Raw genomic sequence first — 18,676 nt, 5'->3', positions numbered from 1 at the left:
TTCTCATGTTTACATGGCAAGCATTTTTATCATCTGAGTCAATTCTCCAGCTCCCTTCTCTTTTCCTTGGTTCTCTGGTTTCCTGGGAGGCTACCCTCTCTAAACTGTATGACCTGGGTCCTTGGCTTTGAGTTGGATACAGTTGCTGACTCTAGAACCTAGGAGAAAGAAGGCGCCATGGCGTTGTTCCTCTGCAATGCTGTGTTTGCTAGTGACATGTCCCTTGGTGGTAGGTCTCAGCTTCTGATGAGCGGTGCCCTTTCCCAAGTTGTGCTCACCACTGCCATGTCTGCTCCCTTCCTTCAGCTCAAAGCCGCAGGTAAAAGCAACTCCTGGCTGCTGCCAGGGCTCCTGGGTACTTTGTCATCCCCTTGTTGATTTCCTTAATCTGTTCATACTTTTGTTAATAGTCCCTGCAATTACTCCTTTGAATGGGCCATCTGTTTCCTGCCAGGATCGCAGTCAAGTAAATTTGGGGGACATGTTTGAAAATTTGCAATGCTTATTAGCATCTTAAGGCTCCAAAAAGTCCTGCAGTAAAGAAACTTTTTAATTGTGTGTAACCCATAAAATGTCATTTTCACAGTTTCCCTTAACTCCACTGGAGTGTAAGGGAAGCTGCTGTGTGTTACTAGGGTTATGGCACGCACACAGTTTTAAGGACAGCTTTCCCCTGGGAACGATGGGTCAGGAAGAACCACAGGCCAGGAAAGAGCCATAGATAAGATCCAGGCACGGAGTTGCATGACATTTGGGTCATAACAGTGGGCAGGAAGGAGCACAAACATGCTGTGTGGTGTCTTCCGTCCTGCCATGGTGGCACACGTCAGTCCCTGATACCGCCAAGGAAAACACAGCCTCTGGGATGGAGAGTTTCATGACTCAGCACTTATTCTCTCTCCCATAATGATATTATCATACTGTTTTGCTTTATTAGAATTCTCACTGGGGACATGAAAATACTATCTACCACCCTGAAAGTCGATAGGGCCCAGAAATAGAAGAAAATCTGCCCTTTCGATGCGCACAATCCCTTCCTCCTAGAGGAAGTCCAAACCACAAACGCTTCTGATGAGAAAATGTCAGATTTTGATAACAGTGACGACATGTTATTAAAAAGTAACTAAAATGCTGAGGGCAATTAGTGAGTAAGACCTCTGTCTCCTGTTAGCATGGAACCACGTTTTTATTAGTAATAATCTTGGTCAATGTCTCCTCAGTCTGTCAATAGGACTTTTACCACATCCTCCAATAAAACTGCTGGCTGCCCTGTTCTCCTGAGAAGTGCCAAACTGAACGAAGTCACCCCAGTGTCTCCTTTCCTTACTCGGGCACAGCATAGGACCCTACGGGGACCTCATCCATCCTGTTTTCCTGTATTCACAACTGCCTAAGACTTTTACATTTTAATGAACTTTCACAGACATCCAGAGTCCAGAACCCCAAGGCCCAAAGCGATGGGTGACAGAGGTGGCCCCTTCAGTTCTCCATTATTTGGGTCCAGAGGAAGCAGAGGACTCCAGCAAGTGTGCCCTGTAGGGCTGGAGTCACAGACAGAGGCTGATACTGGGTGCCGGGCCATTCTCTTGCCAGCTGTCAGCATTCTGAATCAGGAAGAAAACGGGAAGAAGCCTGTTCTTTCTTCCTCTCTTTTTGTATCTTTTAGGACATTTGTTTGTTTGTTTGGGATGTGTTCCACACATGTGATATGGAGGCCAGAGAACAATTTGTAGGAATTGGTTCTCAGAAAGATCCCTTTCCGAAATGTTTTAGAAGTTTTGTGAACTACAACCCTCCCGGAGAGGCACACATCAGCTTGAAAACAAGATGATGGTCTCTGTTGGGTTATAGATTACTATCTTTTGTCTTCTCCCAGGAATCATACCCATATCTCTCTCTTTCTCTTTCTCTTTCTCTTTCTCTCTCTCTCTCCCTCTCTCTCTCTGTCACACACGCACGCACGCATGCACACGCACACATACACACACGCACACACACGCGCGCGTGCACACACACACACACACACACACACACCTCTGGAGCAGCGTTGATAAAGCCGGCCACAGCTTTCCCTTTGCCCCACAGCTCGAGACAACCCTGAGTGTGTCTTGATTTTCAGCTGTCCCTTCTGGCACAGGCAGGTCACATGATGAGGAGCATGCCTTCCTCCAATCTGAAAGCCAAGAGACAGGAACTCTCTTTGTCTAACATAACTAAGGTCCTCTCTCCCTTCCAGACCCCTCTTGTGTCACCTCTGATGGGATGCTGCCTCTTCCAGTGCTTTCCCATGGCGAGGCCTGTGGTCGTGAGGCTGTCTCTCCTAAGCAAGCTCAGCTGAAGGGTAGTTCCACTTCAGCGCATTCCTATGAACCTGATTTTTTTTTTGGATTTCTAAGTTTCCAATATCAGGTCAGACGTGGGAGTTCAAGAGAAGAACTGGTTCCCTGCAACTATAAAGAGTGGGCCTGGAATACAGGGTCAAAACGGTCTTTCATCACCGGTAACAGGGGTACCCTCAAGAGGAGAAGGTTATACGTGTGTAGAGGTGGGGTGGGGGATGCTGACTGTATGGGAATTCTCTGAACCTCCCACTTAATTTTCCTGTGACCCTAAAACTCCTGTCCATAATAAAGCCTGTTAAAAGGAGAGACGTGGGCTCGGTGTTCAACAAGCTGAAGACAAGTACTGAGTCTGTGACAGCTCTTAGCGAGCTGGTAATAGCGGTGCGATCTGTCTGTCACTGAGGGCTCAACCTGTATACCAGCAGACGGCAGCTAGCTCTTCACAGCATTCCCAAGCTGGAGGATGGCGGACACCGCTAGTGATCCCAAGGCACACCATGCCCACGATAGCACAGGACTAAGAAGCTCTGCCCCTTTCAGGAAGAGTCTGTTTCCGTTCCTGAATGTATTTGACACCTTTTCCTGCCGTGGAGCCTGTAAGAATGGTCTACTCCACTCCTCTCGAAAAAGTGAGTCCATTTTCAAATTCTCAATCTTGATATGGAAGGAGATTCGGTGAGATGGAAAACAATCAGACTCTTGTAGAGATGTCTTCAGGAGTTGGAAAGTGTTTGAGGACAGGAGCTGTGTGAGTCCGCGCCAAAGTACGATGCCCTTTGCTGGCGGAGATCTTCAGCTGCCGCAGGAGTCAACTTACTCAAATGTGCACACAGACACACTCGTGCGTGAGCACACACAACCCTTTTAAAGAAGGAAGCATCTACAGGAAGAGTGACAATGCTCCTTCTAGCTGCCAGACAGACCACAGCCTACACTGCCCAGATATGGATGGCAAAGGGAAATGAGGCTCCAGTTCCAACCCTAAAAGCAGTTTTCCTTGTCTTCTACATCATTAAGGTACATTAGATAACACACATCAAATGGTTGCTTAAAACTGGACTCGATTTGCCAGATGGAGGTGGCGCACACCTTTAATCCCACCATTCAGGAGGCAGGGACAGGCCAAGCTCTGTGAGTTTGAGGCCAGCCTGGTCTACAGGGTGAGTTTCAGAACAGCTGGGGAAGTTACAGAGAAACCCTGTCTCAAAAAAACAAAAAAAAACAAAAAAAAAAACAAAAAAAAAAACGAACAAATAACAAACAAAAGCTAGATTCAATTCGATAATATACAGGGCCCATGGTTAGACCCAAACTTCTGTATGTGTGAGCACATGCACCCGCATGCTTACACACTTACACACATGTGTAGGTGGATGCATTATATGTGGTTTTGTGTGCACATCATGCCACAGGTTAGTGTGAAGTATCTTCTTCATCTTCTGATACAGTGTCTCTCACCAATTAGGATAAACTGGCCAGCAGGTGCCAAGAATCCTCCTGTCTGTCTCCCCAGTGCTGGGATCACAAATTAAAGCCACTGCACCCAGATTTTATGTGTGTTCTGGGGGATAGAGTATAAGTCCTCATGCTTCTTAACTGAGCCCAGACCTCAAGCTCTTAAACTGGGTGATGTGTAAGTGAACGTGGGGTGCAAAATATTTGGCAGCAATAGAAGGACATGCAACAATTAAACATGCATCCAAAATGAATCTGGGCAACGTTCACAGTATTGCATTCTGCAACGCCACTGGAGCTGGGTTCCACTGGAGCTGGGTTCCACCAAGGCTGGGTTTTGAACGCACAGCATGCTTTTTGCACTGTGCATGCTGCCATGACATGCAACATCAACAAATACCAAATGAAACACCTTGGATCAGATTCGAGTCTGTTACACGTTATGAGTTGCAGGGCTTTTTGCTCCTCATACAAAGATTTTGCTCTTATAGGAACATAATGGTTTTATTACAGAAAACAAGGACTTTTAATATTTTCCCATCAGCTCTCCTCAGCAGGTATCACGTTAGTGTTCTTCTGAGCTGTAACATGCTAGAAGATTTATTTTAAAAAAATTTCTATCTGAGTTTCTGACTTGAGCTTCCTAAAGACAAGTTTTGGGGGCTGGGGAAATGGCTCAGCTGTTAAGAGTGCTAACTGCTCTTCCAGAGGTCCTGAGTTCAATTCCCAGCACCCACAGGATGGCTCACAACCATCTGTAGTGGGATCTGATGCCCTCTTTTGGTGTGTGTGAAGACAGGTCACTCATATACATAAAATAAATAAATATTTCTAAAAAACATAAAAATAAATTTTGGTTTGGAATTGGGTGGTCTTTCCACAAACTCCTGAAACAGCTCTAAACATGCTGTGATATTTTGTGGAGCAGCATTCTCAGCAATGATAAAGAATATTAATCAACTCTGAACAACGTTGAAGATGCCTTGTGTCCTGCAACATTAAATATTCAGCCACAATTTAATTCTTTACACGAAAATAAACACATGCATGCATCTTATTAGTATGAAAACTTGCTTTTAATTTTAATACATTATTTGAAAACTACCTTTTATATAATTTTCTATATAATTTTTTAGTAAATGTTTGCTTTGTATATGTATTTTACATATACCCAGGATCGTGTAAAAATTTCTCAGGCACAAAAGGTTTGTTAGTGGGGAGACTAGTGAGATGTCCTTTGAATCAGTTCTTCATGTCTTGAGATTTACTGAGGCTCCACCCCAGCGTCTTCAGTGACATACTCACCAAGTCTCCTTGATCAGAATGGAACAGTCCCGAGGAAAACCACAGTCAGTGCAATGCAACTTCTGGGGCCGGTGACCAGCTGGCCCAAGGGTGGGTGTCACCCACATTCAGAGTGAATCTTCCCTCCTCAGTTAAATCTCTCCCGACACACCCTCACAGACACGCCCAGAGATGTGTCTCCTAGGAGATGCATCAAGTTGGTGATGGATTAACCACCATTAGTCCATCTTCTGGTCCGTCTCCCAACCTGAGCTTCCACATTCTTTACCATGGGCCAAAATTATAACTGATCCAGAAGGTGGGCTGCCCGGCGTTCAAAACATTGTCAACCGGAAGTCCAGGATTCTTGTGGGAAGGAGTAAATTTGTTTTCCTGAGTCCCTATGGAACTAGCAAAGTGGTCTGGAGCAATAATTAGCTACCAATGTGTGCCAGACTTCGCTATGTGTCCATCTGAGTGAGGATACAACTGGAGGGACGCTCACCTCTGGGGCTGTGTGGGAAATCTCTGCTTCCTTTGCACAGCTCAGAGTGCTCCAAACACCTCCTGAGAAGGAAAGTGGCTCAGCTGCCCAATAGATTCCTCTGCCTAGCACATCTCTTGAGGGAATAAAACAAGGACATGTGGTATCCCACTTGTCCAAAGCAACTCTGAGAGAAGTTCTAGAATGCAGCATGAAAGGATCTGGGCAGCTGTATCCGGATGGCAAGGAGGAGCCTCACTCCACCCCATCAGAAATCAACAGGCTTGCCTCTGCCTCTCCCTTCGTGGAGCGCCGTCTCTGGTTGACTCCACTGTACCTGCCTGAGCTGGTGTGGCTGCCCACAGAGAGATGCTCCCTGGGTGAAGTCCAGAGCTTGCAGGAGCTGGCCTGTTTTCAAGAGAGCGGCAAACCTATGTTAGGAAACACAGAGAATGTCTCATAGCAGGATCAGAGGAAGGGCAAGAGGAGGGATGGCAATCGGATGCCTGGGTCTAGACACTCCGAGGATCACATTTTCAACAAGTGATTTTCCATCGCTCATGAATTGGCCTGTGAGGGTCACCAAGACTGTCAGGCACCAGGAAAAATACAGGCATCAAGTCTATTCCAATGGGGGTTCCTCCCTGGGGTCCACATACTGTTTCCTCTGTTCTAAGCTGAGCATGAGAACTTGAATTCCTTGATCTATTGAAATCAACCCATCTAGGTGCTCCCGCAATCCCAATAGAGGGCCGGGACACTGTCCTCACTGGATCAAAGGTGACAATACAGTCTTTTCCTCGGGAAACCCCTCCTTAATTGCCCCCCAAACAAGCTTCCCTTCCAACACAATACATTTTCCTTCACAGTGCCTAACGTGAGCATAATTAACCAGCTAATCAAACTGTGAGCTGCACGTCTATTCAGCGTCCATTGCATTTAGCCTCTCTGCCATTGCAGAAGGGTTGCGGTGGTGCACTGCTCCATTATCAGCTGAGTTTCTCTCCATCCACAAGAACAGGCGCTGCCACTCAGCTGGTGCCCACTGTCTACTCACTGAATGAATGAATGAATGAATGAATGAATGAAGGATGGCATTATTCCCCCCAAGAGCATGCTGGGAAACAAGGGCTGGGTCCTACCTCTCATTGCTGTTAACCCATCCCCAGTGTTGCTTAGCAACAGTGAGTGGCACGGTAGGAACAAAGGCTCAGGGATGTTACTGGGACATCGGACCTGCCGCGTACAACTGTGTGACCCTGAGAAAGCTGTGATGCCACTCTGTTCCTCAGTTGTCCGGTCTGTGAACTGGGTAGAGTGGCAGTGCCCACTACAGTGGCCCAAGTAAGTTGAATGTTGGCAGAAAAAAAAAAAGGCCGTTGGGAGGTTTTGGCTGGTTCTCCAGGAAAAACATCCAGCTTAGTAGGCCAGGCAAGTATGGACAATGCTCAAACCAGGGGAGGAACCACAGAGTAAGCACCTCAACTCCTGAGCCTAACTAGAGGAGACAGAATCTCTTTGAAACAGATAAGACTGTGGCAATTTCTTGAAGCATGCACAGGAGGATTTGGAGTGGGGGAGGGGTGCTGACTTAGCATTAGCCCCCTACTTCACACAAGTTAGAATCACACACATTTCCGTCGCGTAATTGTCTTTGCCAGATTATTCTGTGGACGTGTCTACGCGGGATTGTCTTAACTGATGTAGAGCCCAGCCCCCCATGGACATGACTATTTCAGGCAGTACAAAGAGCTAGTTACACCAGAGCCTGTGAGCGAGACAGGAAGCAAGCCAGCAGGCAGCATTCCTCCACGGCTCCTGCCCCCCCCCGCCCCCCCCCCCCCCCCCCCGGTTCTTGCCCTTCAATCCCTTCTCTGACTTCCCTCATGATGAACTCTGACCTGGAAGTGTAAGCCAAATGAACCTTTCTTCCCAAGTTGCACTGGTCAGTGTTTCATCACTGCAAGAGAAAGGTAACCGGAGTAGAAACTCATTCAATAAAGGTAGTGATGTTCCCTAGGTAAACCCAGAAAGACAACCAATGAGCGACCCCATCCAAACCACAGAGCCTGGTGTGGCCCCTTCCTCCAGGAGATCCCATGAGATCCCCCCCTCCCCCGCCACCAAGTCTCATTCTCGTCTCCCACTGTCAAGGTCCAGGGATGGGGGGCGTGTCCATCCTTCAGACGTGGTCATCCTTGTCCCTGGGTGGAGCTGAGAGTGGCCGGGCAGTGAAGGCACCCTCCTGCTCAGTCCGCCTCCCCCACTCTGCTTCTCCATCAGATACTCATCCAAGCCCTCTTGTGGGCCCAGGACAGAAAAGTGGACAGGCACGTGACCCAGGGCCCCCAGGATGTTCAGACGGGCAGGAAGACCTCTGAGTATCAACCATGAAGACTCTCAAACTCACAGGTGCTAAGAAGAGAAATTCAGAGTACAGGTAAAAGGTGAGACCGACCGGCTGAGGTGGCAATGCAACGGGCTGACTTGTGTCCCGCCTTTGGCCATCAGACGTAACTATGTCACAATAGACCTTAAGAAATTAGAGTTCCCTGTCAGGCGGTGGTGGTACACACCTTTAATCCCAGCACTTGGGAGGCAGAGGCAGGCGGATCTCTGTGAGTTCGAGACCAGCCTGATCTACAAGAGCTAGTTCCAGGACAGGCTCCAAAACCACAGAGAAACCCTGTCTCGAAAAACCAAAAAAAAAAAAAAAAAAGAAATTAGAGTTCCCCCCAGGAATGTCCTCCCAGGAAAAGGCTAAAATCCATGGAAAGCCAGAGGAGGAACTTATCCCCTAGAGAAAGATTTACAACTGGTTCATGAATCTTGCAGGAGACTTGGGGACAGAACTCTGCAACCTGTTTGGTTACGCATGTCTCTTGCTTTCTATTTAAACTTTACCCTCAAGACAGGACCCTAAAGATGGACTTTGTAGGGGGTTGCTTAATCTTAGTCCTACTGCCCAGTGTGGTCACATTGACTAAACCTCCCTTCTCTGCTTTTCACAATTAATTTCATTCTTTCAAGTGGCTTATTGAGGACAAGCAGCCAAATCTGGCTTGTTGGGTCCAGGTTGTCACATACATCTCCCTTTTTCCTTTCCTCCATAACACCACTCCTGAATGCCAGCCTTCTGCTTCCATGGTGGTGGGGAACCTGTCATCCAGGTTAGGAAGCTCATGGTATCCGAGCCTGGAATCTCAGATCCCTTCAGCCAAGCTTGAACAACAAGCATCCCGGGCCCTGTCCCAGGAACTTGACAAGCCCTCAACCCTGTTCTAACTGTCTCCAGCTGCAAAGGGCAGGAGCAAGGGACAGGGCTTCCCTAAAGGTTTCACATCCTGCCTAACAGAGTCCTCGTGAGGAGGTAGAGGCATGGGTAGTACACACCCAACTGTCAGATGAGAAAACTGAGGCCTAGAACCAAGTAAGAACACTGACAGGTCTCCAATTGTTAGAAAGGGAAGATGAGACCTGCCTTAAGAGTCCAGTGGTCTCATAGCCCTGGGCCCACTGCCTCTCTACCAGGTTCCCTGGGACTCCAGCCTATGCCTTATGCCTGAAGGGACCCCACTCTACCCCATCCCCACCCTCCTGTCTGTAGTTTGTCCTGAGGAAGTCTGTAGACGGAGACCCCAAAACCTCAGAGGCCGCTTCCAGACCCGGGTGGAGAGCCACACACTAACTCACACACGAGTAACCCGTGGAAGCTGGACTTTCCAGCCCCCTCCTCCCTCTCGAGGGCAACAAGTGTGGGGCTTCCCTTTATCCCCCCAGCGGAGAAGCAGGCCACCGCAAAGCAGCTGGCAAACAACTGAACACCTGTGTGCCAGATAGTACAGCTGCGCGTGGGAAACGTGATCCATCTGCGGCGCCTGTCACATGCTGCGTCCAGTTGTTGTACTCCGGCAGGTTGGAAGAGGATCCACTGAAGAGGAAGAATGTCAGAGCCCAGGCACCCATGGCTCCCTTCCCCTCCCCACCCTTTCCTCCCACCCCCAGAATTTTCTTCTCTTCTTTGGCACTCAGCTTTTCCGGCTGAGTTTGCCTCTCACTAATTCCCCAGCAGTAGCGTTAATGTCTCTCCTAGCAACGCACGCTACAAGGCAACAATAAAGTTTCTTAGCATGCTCTTCAGAGCAGTTGTTTAACTTCCTGCTCCAAGAACTGCACATCTGGCTGAAACATTTGTGGGTTATCCTGAAAGCTGGGGTGCCTGGGGGACACCCTGGGAAATCCTGTAGTTGGCTCCATGTCTCCCCGCGCCCATCCACCCTATTCAAAGTCCCAGAATTTTCACCTGCTTTGTGAAGATGTGTTTATTTTCTGGCCAGAATCATTTTGAGGGCTTTGGTTGATGTTCACGATCTGCCTGCTTGTGGGGAGGGGGAGATGGGACGTTGTGCGGGTGTTTATAAGGGTGGGCAGAAAAAGACACAGCAAGCAAAGAACCAACTGCTTCTGGGTATGAAGTCCCAACATGTCTTTCCCAGAAAGTGGCTTTGCAGGGAGGGGCATCACAGTGCCACTCTTTGCCAACAAGAAGGCGCTGAGCCTGATGGACAGGAAAAGACATAAAATCCAACATGACAGAGAACTCCTTAAACAAGGTCACCCAATGTCGCAAACCCTGCAATACTTTTTTACTGTATCAAGAGACGGTTCAGTCTTGAGACTGGCAGAGGAGGATTAAGTAGGGAAAGACACTTGTCACCTAACAACCTGAATTTGACCTCCAGGACCCACACAGTAGAGGGTGAGATCTCATTCATGCATTTTATCTTCTCTCCTCTACACATGCACCACGTCATGTGCATGCACACACACACATGCACACGCATGTGTGCGGGCGCACACACACAAATAACATTTCCATCTCATCAAGACTGTCATCACACACAACAAATACCTAAACTAACAACTCAAATGTCATATCAATTTTCATACTTATTCATTAGGCCAGCCAAGAGATATTTATTTATTTTTTTAAAACAATCACTGTCTCTTTTAATATTTATTTATTATGTGTACAGTATTCTGCCTGCATATATTCCTATAGATTAGAAGAGGTTGTCTTATCTCAGTACAGATGGTTGTGAGCCACCATGTGGTTTCTGGGAATTGAACTCAGGTCCTCTGAAAGAGTAGCTAGTGCTCTTAACCTCTAAGCCATCTCTCCAGCCCCCTGAGATATTTATTTCTTAACTCAATCACCTAAGTTTTACTACCTTATTTAATATTTCTATTATTATCTTCCATTTATAGATAAAAAGTTGAAGTTCAAAAAAACCAATTTCTCGCTCTTCCTGTTCTCCATCATGTCGCAAGATCAAGGTGAAAAGGAGAACCCCATGCGGGAACTTGGCATCCGCAAGCTCTGCCTCAATATCTGTGTTGGGGAGAGCGGGGACAGACTGACCCGGGCAGCCAAGGTGTTGGAGCAGCTCACAGGCCAGACACCTGTCTTTTCCAAAGCTAGGTACACCGTGAGGTCCTTCGGCATCAGGAGAAATGAAAAGATTGCTGTTCACTGCACTGTCCGTGGAGCCAAGGCAGAAGAGATTCTGGAGAAAGGCCTGAAGGTGCGGGAGTAGGAGTTGGGGAAAAATAACTTCTCAGATACTGGGAACTTCGGCTTTGGGATTCAAGAACACATTGACCTGGGTATCAAATATGACCCAAGCATTGAGATCTACGGCCTGGACTTCTATGTGGTGCTCAGCAGGCCAGGTTTCAGCATCGCAGACAAGAAGCGCAGGACAGGCTGCATTGGGGCCAAACACAGAATCAGCAAAGAGGAAGCCATGCGCTGGTTCCAGCAAAAGTATGATGGGATCATCCTTCCTGGCAAATAAATTTTATTCAAAAGGCCAATAAAATTTTTCTCAGAAAAAAAAAAAGAACAATTTCTCAAAGTACTGTAACAGTAGAATCTGAACCCAGGATGCAGAGGTAGACCTCAAAGTGAATGCGCTAGCTGGGACTCTGGAAGGTTCCCCGCATTGTCCCAAAGCATCCCGCCTGGCTGAAGGGGGGGTGGGTAGCAGACTTGATACCCGACCCCAACATGCTCAGAGCTTGAGGTTTAAACCTCCAAAGTTGCCACTTCTCCTGTCCACTGACAACAAAACTGATATTATAACACAGGAGATCAGTTCGCGCGGATCGAACTCAGTTCTTGCTGTTGCCGCGTCAAGAAATCACAGAGACTGCTCCCCTGGCCTCGTGCCATCTCCAGAGTCAGGTCTGTCACCACTCTGGGTGACTCTTCCTTGGTCCTATACAAAATGCAATTTTCACTTGCCCTTGGAAAATCAATATGGAAAGCCTCTAATTCTCCAGATTTCGATTTTTCAATGAAAACGTGAAAATGAAACGTGGCGGGATTGTAGCCAAAATGGTGCCCCTGCACCACTGTCAGTCTGGAAGGAAACTCAGCAAGGGTTTCAGAGGAAAAGACAGACTTTGCCATGGCTCCTTGCACGACTTGCTGGATTAGAAAGGGAGAAAGCGAAGCATCTGTGCTGGATTTAAAAGGCCCCTTCAAGGAAAGACTTCTAGGCTCAGAGTAACACCACGCTTGCAATCCCAGCATTTGAGAGGCTGAGGCAGGAGGACTGCTAGAAGTCCCCAAGGAAAGCATCATTGCAGGCACTCCCTAGGGTGAGCCTCCTGCCCGCCTGCTCCTGCCCTCTCCCCAGCCCTCAGGCTGAACAGCTGCTGTGCCCTTTGGAACACAGTGTAGTTAGCCGAGGGCCACTGTGAACTATCCAGTCACCTACTCGGGACCTCCTAATCCAACCTGGAGCATGCCACACTCAATGTTACCAACAGTCCCCAGGCTCTGCCACAAGAGACCCTCGAGAGCAAAGCTACCAAGGTTCCACATTACCACGTCTCTCTACTGCTGTTTTGACACTTTTGGGGTGGGGGGGGAGAGAGGGAAGAGGGGGAAGAGGGGGCAGCCTCTGCAGAGACCTTGCCCTGTTGTGTAATGTGAGCTGAGCTGCGCATATCTCTGGAGAGCTCTGCCTGAGCCAAGGGCAACAGGCAGCACCACCAATGGAAGTGTGAGTCCCACCTAGCCCACTGTCACGTGATCCTGGGTGGCTCTGTAGCTTCTGGGTACCTCACTGTTCTCAGCTGTTAGACAGGTTAACAATAGAGGAGCGCTTTGACCAAGCAGCATGGCCCAGCAAAACGAAGCCATCCTGACTAGTTCAATGATGGGACAAAATAAGAAGGAAGGACAAGAACGAGAAACCCACAGAACACTAAACTTTATTATGCCAAGCCTCTGGGCCTCCTAAAACAAAGGAGATATTTAAGACCACACCACCAGCTTGCAAAGGCTAACCCAGCGCCCGCCCCTGAACGCCACTGCAGCCCCTAGGACCAGCTTCCCTGTCAATTCCCAGTAACTTTCTAACCTGAGCCTAGAGCTTTGATGGAAGGCAGGCTCTGGAGAGGGAGGAAAAGCAAGGCCAGGTTGGCTAAGGATCCACACGTAGGATGAAATGATGCCAGAAGACACATGGGGAGCCACCAGCTACTGGGCTCTCTTGGTCCATGTCTGCTCCAGCAGGCTTATGACGCTTCCAGGAAGTCAGGCTGACTGGAACGAATAATCAGAAAGAGTAGAGGGCCTGTGGGCTCCTTCAAAATCCCGGGAGTGAGGGCTTGTCTTGCATACACAGGCTATAGGTTCCAAACTGAGAAAGGAAAGTCACCTTAGGGCTGCATCATAGGAAAATTTTGCAGCACAGAGGCTGTGTTTATGGGGTGAAAGGGTACAGGCAGACACAATAGAAAAAAAGAAACCTAGTGAGTTGGGTTGTTTTTGGTTTTGGATCACACATAATTTTAAAAAGAAAGAGAAATTAACTTCATCAGAAAGACAGTGACACCACCGCTCAGGGCTTCCTCCTCAGAGCAACAGTGGTTCTATTTCTCACCTGTGTGTAAATCTAAAGTCCCTCCCCAGAGGGCCCTAGCCAGCAGCCAGCCCTCGACCTTGGAAAGCAGAACTTGCCCCAGGCAACAATGGGAGCTTTGAACACAGCGGTAAGTCCCTGTGAGTCACAGGGGTTGGCCCCTGCCTCACCAGGGCTGCCTTCCGTGCCCACCCATTCCCTGCCTTAGTGAGAAGAATTAGCCTGAGACGAGCTTGTGGGTAGAGTAACCAGGGCAGTTTTCATCACGGAAGACCCTGAGCTCTACACCGGCTCGGTCTTACTGTTATCGCTGTGTCAATCTTTAACGAAGCATTAGTAAAACCAATCGTACCTAATGCTCATGAAGGGGCTACCATGTTTCATGCTTTCAAATGCTCCCAAGCTAATCTCATAAGCTCCTTTCATGCTGTTATTGCATCCTTGTTGCTACTCAGAAAGCAGAGTCAAGTATACTGGAGCACGTGACACCCGCCGCTTAGATGGGTAGGAATTGAGGTGGAATTTAAATTCATTTTTGAGCTAGCCTTGGTGATTTATGCCTGTGATACCAGCACTTAGGAGGCTAAGGCAGAAATGAGTTTGAAGACAGCCTGGTTACATAGTGAGTTCAAGCCCAGGCTGGGGTATATTCAGAAAATAAAATAAAAAACAGTAAATCAGCTCATTTCCATCTGAATTGAAACCCTGAGGCACTAGGCCCCAAATGTGCTGCTGTTCCAAAACTCAGGGCACAATGCTGGATTCCAACAGGGATCTACACACATAGCTCACACACAGCGCAGGGCATCATTTAAGTCTAGTGGGGAGCTGGTTGCAAACTCCTCCCCTCCCCATCAAAATCCCAACTACTCTGGAAGCTGAGGTAGAAGAATTGCTCGAGTCCAGAAGTTTGAAGCCAACCTGCATAACCTAGCAAGATTTCATTTTAAAAATAAATTAACAAACAGAGGCACGTGGGAAGCCTACATATAGAACAGAAAGGGAGAATGGACCGCTAGACGCAGGACGGCCTGTAACAGGGAAGAAAGAAGGCTTTGCACAGCAGACAGAGCATATGCCAAGGCATTATGGGTTATTACTGTCGTGTGTGTGTGTGTGTGTGTGCGCGCGCGCGCGGGTACGGGTGCAAATGCGTGTGTGTGTGTGTGTGTGTGTGAGAGAGAGAGAGAGAGAGAGAGAGAGAGAGAGAGAGAGAGAGAGAGAGAGAGAGAGCTGGAGATAAGGCTGCTCTCCACCAGAGCAGAAAGGCCATTTGGTGAGCAACCGCTACCTAATGAGGACTTACACTGACCCAGGCCCTCTGCGAGGCACTCACTATAGAGTTCTGGTCCTAATCCTTAGACTGTGCTGTTTTACAGAGGGGTTAAGCAGGCTGGGGCCTCCTCATACTTCAGAGACTGCAGAGCTCGGACCATGTTCAGGCTGACTCAAAATCCAGTGTCTGCTCAGGGGAGATGGTTTAAAGCATTTGCTGCACAAGATGAAGACCTGGGCTTCAGATCTCCATGAGCCAGGTAAAGCTGGGTATGGTTAAATACATGCATATAATTACAGCACTCCTGGGTGGAAACAGGAGAATTCCCAGAAGTTTACAAATCAATTAGCCTTAAGAAAGTAGCAAACAACAAAGAAACCCTATCTCTAACAACCTGAGGTTGTCCTCTGATCACCACATGTGTGCTGTGGCACATGCGTACCTACATTCACACGTAGGAAAGCACACATACACACATACACACACACACACACACACACACACACACACACACACCAGAGGAAAGAGGAAGAGAAGGGAAGGCAAGAGAAGTCTGGAGGGAGCCTGGAGGCCAGCCTGCTCCCCTCCCCCCACCACCAGCAGAGCACACACAGGGAAGAGTGTAGGGCTCTGTCCCCACCTAACGCCTTGCCACTGTTTATGGAACCACATTGTAAAGTCATCCTCTGAACAAAGGTTCCCACTCACAGCAGCCTGCGCCCTTAGGCTGGGCAGGTGTGTCCAGACCAGCTATGGGCAGCAGCTGTACCCAGGGCGTCCATGCCGGGCATCTTCTGCTTGCCTGTCTGCCCCACGTCACTCGGTTGGACTCACCACGCCATGTGCGGGGCCACCTGCTGTTGGCCACCCTTGGCCCACGTCCACCCCAGCAGGCTGTGTCACATCCAGCCCATCAGCATCAGCAGATGGGCTCCGCTCTCCTCTCACCGAGCTGGTCAGCGGGGCTCTGCTCTCACCACCTCAGGCTCACGAGTGATGTCGGCAGTGGTCAGGCTACTCAGGTGTGAGACTGATGCTCTAATCTGTCCAGGCTCAGAGCCAGGAAGACCCCAGAGTCATTTTCCTCAGCACAATTTCCCTCTGACCTGTAGGATGTGAAGTGTAAACTTACAGCCCGGAAGCCGGCACTGACTGAGCAGATACAGGTTCTGGAGAGTGAGAGGAAGCAAGAGAGCTTACACATCTTCATAAATGTGTGCTCACCATAATGTGTAATTTTGTTTGCTGTAAGTGGGTATCTGAACATCTCAATCCATTTGTATCGACTTAAATCAAATTAATCTAAACATTTTTTTTCTTTTTTCTTTTTTGGATTTTTCGAGACAGGGTTTCTCTGTAGCTTTTTGGTTCCTGTCCTGGAACTAGCTCTTGTAGACCAAGCTGGCCTCGAACTCACAGAGATCCGCCTGCCTCCCAAGTGCTGGGATTAAAGGCGTGTGCCACCACCGCCCGGCTAATCCAAACATTTTTAAATTATCTATGTACTGTGAAAGCACACAGACAAATAGGAGAGAGGATCCCAGGATCCCTGCATGCACTGCACATGTGTGTCAAGCAGTCTCCTGAGTAACTAGAGAGACAGCTCAGTGGTTAAAACCATGTCCTGCTCTTGCAGAGGACCTGAGTTCAGTTCCCAGCACGTCAGTCAACTCAGAGCCACCTCTAACTCCAGCTCCAAAGGCTCTGATACCCTCTTTTGTCTTCTGTGACCATGGTGGTCACCTGCAAATACACACACACAATGTTCAAATAATAAAAATGAAATAAAATAATAAATTACTCATGTCATCTGTGGCACTCCTCAGAGGTGGGATTCTGAGTAGATGTGTGTTATAATAAGAGCGGCGGGGCTGCGTCCCCGCCACCCAGCTGCCCGCATGGCTTACTTATGCCCCGAAATAATTACACGGAAACTGTATTTTTTTGAACACTGCCTAGCCCATTAGTTCCAGCCTCTTATTGGCTAGCTCTTACATATTGATCTAACCCATTTCTAATATTTTGTGTAGCACCATGAGCTGGCTTACCAGGAAAGATCTTAACCTGCGTCTGTCTGGAGTGGGAGAATCATGGCGACTCCTGACTCAGCTTTTTTCTCCCAGCATTCTGTTTTGTTTACTCCACCCACCTAAGGGTTGGCCTATCAAATGGGCCTAGGCAGTTTCTTTATTAATTAACCAATGAAAGCAACAGATTAGAAAAAAATCACTCCCACATCAGATGTGTTTTTCTTTATCAATATTCTATTCTATATTGTATGGAAAGGTCTAGAAAGGGAAGGCAACTACACAGGGCCCCTTCCTGGGGGAGCCACTTCCTGAGACTGACATCTGTGCAGAGTTCAACATCTGGAAAGCCTGATTCACCTACGCACTGCTCTCAGACTTCAGCCCAAGCTGTGCCCCTGAGTGCTTGGTGCAACTCACCCAAACAAGAGTTCCCTGAAGCCCTGTGTGACTCTATACAATCACATACAACTCATACAGTAGTGCTCCAAGTCTTTTTTTGTTTTGTTTTGTTTTTTTTGTTTTTGTTTTTCGAGACAGGGTTTCTCTGTGGTTTTGGAGCCTGTCCTGGAACTAGCTCTGTAGACCAGGCTGGTCTCGAACTCACAGAGATCCGCCTGCCTCTGCCTCCCAAGTGCTGGGACTAAAGGCGTGCGCCACCACCGCCCGGCTCCAAGTCTATTATTGAAACATAAAAGTGTCTTGGTTATTTATTATTGACAGAACTAACGCTCTGGGGAGATGCTGCAGGCTCATCCTGTGGCAATTCCCACACCCAGCTGTTGTGCTTTGGTGACAATGAGTTCAAATCCGAATTCTGGGAACTCTTAGAATCTCTATTAGTCCCCTTTTCCAGTTACAGAAGGTTCTGGCGAAGGATGTCCAGCTCCTTAAACTTGGAAATGCTAATCAGGTAAGGTTAAAATGGTCCCATTTCAAATGCATCAAAAATTTTTCCAGATGGGCTAGTCTAGAAACTGGTAGTCTTAGTAAGAATTCCTCTCCAGGATCTGGGATGTGGCTAGTGGATGAAGCACTTGCTGATCAAGCGTAAGGACTAGAGTCAGAATCCCCAGACCCCGTGTGTCTTTAATCACTGCTCTAGTGCTGTGAATAGACACCATGACCATAGCAACTCTTATAAAAGAAGACATCGAAGTGGGAGCCTCCTTACAATGTTAGAGGGCTAGTCCGTGATCATCACGGCAGGAAGCAGACAGGCATAGTAGTGGAGCAGTAGCTGAGAGTTTTACATGCTGATTCATAGGCAGGAGAGAGAGTGAGGGGGGACCTCAAAGCCCACTCACGTTGACACTCCTCCTCCAACAAATCCACACCTCCTAATCCTTCCCAAACAGTTCTGCTATGTGGCGGTGTAAATGAATGCAGACAGATTATAAAAATATATACAGCTTTAATAAGGAAATAGACTTACAGGACCACAGGTTCTCACGGAGAACAGGAAAGGCAGAGCAAAAAGGGGGCTGCTGGGATCACACCCGGCAGATTTATCAGTAAACATTAGCCCAAGGCGAACACGCCCCCAATGGGTGGGGCTATATCCCTACACTGCTAACTGGGGATCAAGCATTGAAACATATAACCCTGGGGGATGGGGCATTCTCATTCAAACCACCACAGCATATAAATGTATGGTGGTCCTCTTGTAATGCCAGCACTTAGAAGTCTGATATACACACGCTTGCATATACATGTATCCATACATATATATATATATATAAATGCACGCGCGCGCGCGCGCACACACACACACACACACACACACATCCAAAAACAAATCCACTCCCTTTCTTCAGAGGGGCTTGTATTCTGGCTTTCCACAATTTTGTTTTGGTTTTTGATTTGTAGTG

General features: G+C 48.1%; 1 pseudogene; it reads left to right on the top strand.

Annotated features, from left to right (window-relative positions):
• The first annotated feature begins 10,886 nt into the window (after nt 1–10,886).
• On the top strand, nt 10,887–11,423 carry LOC130874951 (60S ribosomal protein L11-like; annotated as a pseudogene).
• Nucleotides 11,424–18,676: the final 7,253 nt, after the last annotated feature.

Source organism: Chionomys nivalis, chromosome 5 (genome assembly GCF_950005125.1).
Source record: "Chionomys nivalis chromosome 5, mChiNiv1.1, whole genome shotgun sequence".
NCBI classification, from domain to species: domain Eukaryota; kingdom Metazoa; phylum Chordata; class Mammalia; order Rodentia; family Cricetidae; genus Chionomys; species Chionomys nivalis.
The sequence above is the reverse complement of the archived record's forward strand: the minus strand, read 5'-3'. Positions and strand labels throughout refer to the sequence as shown.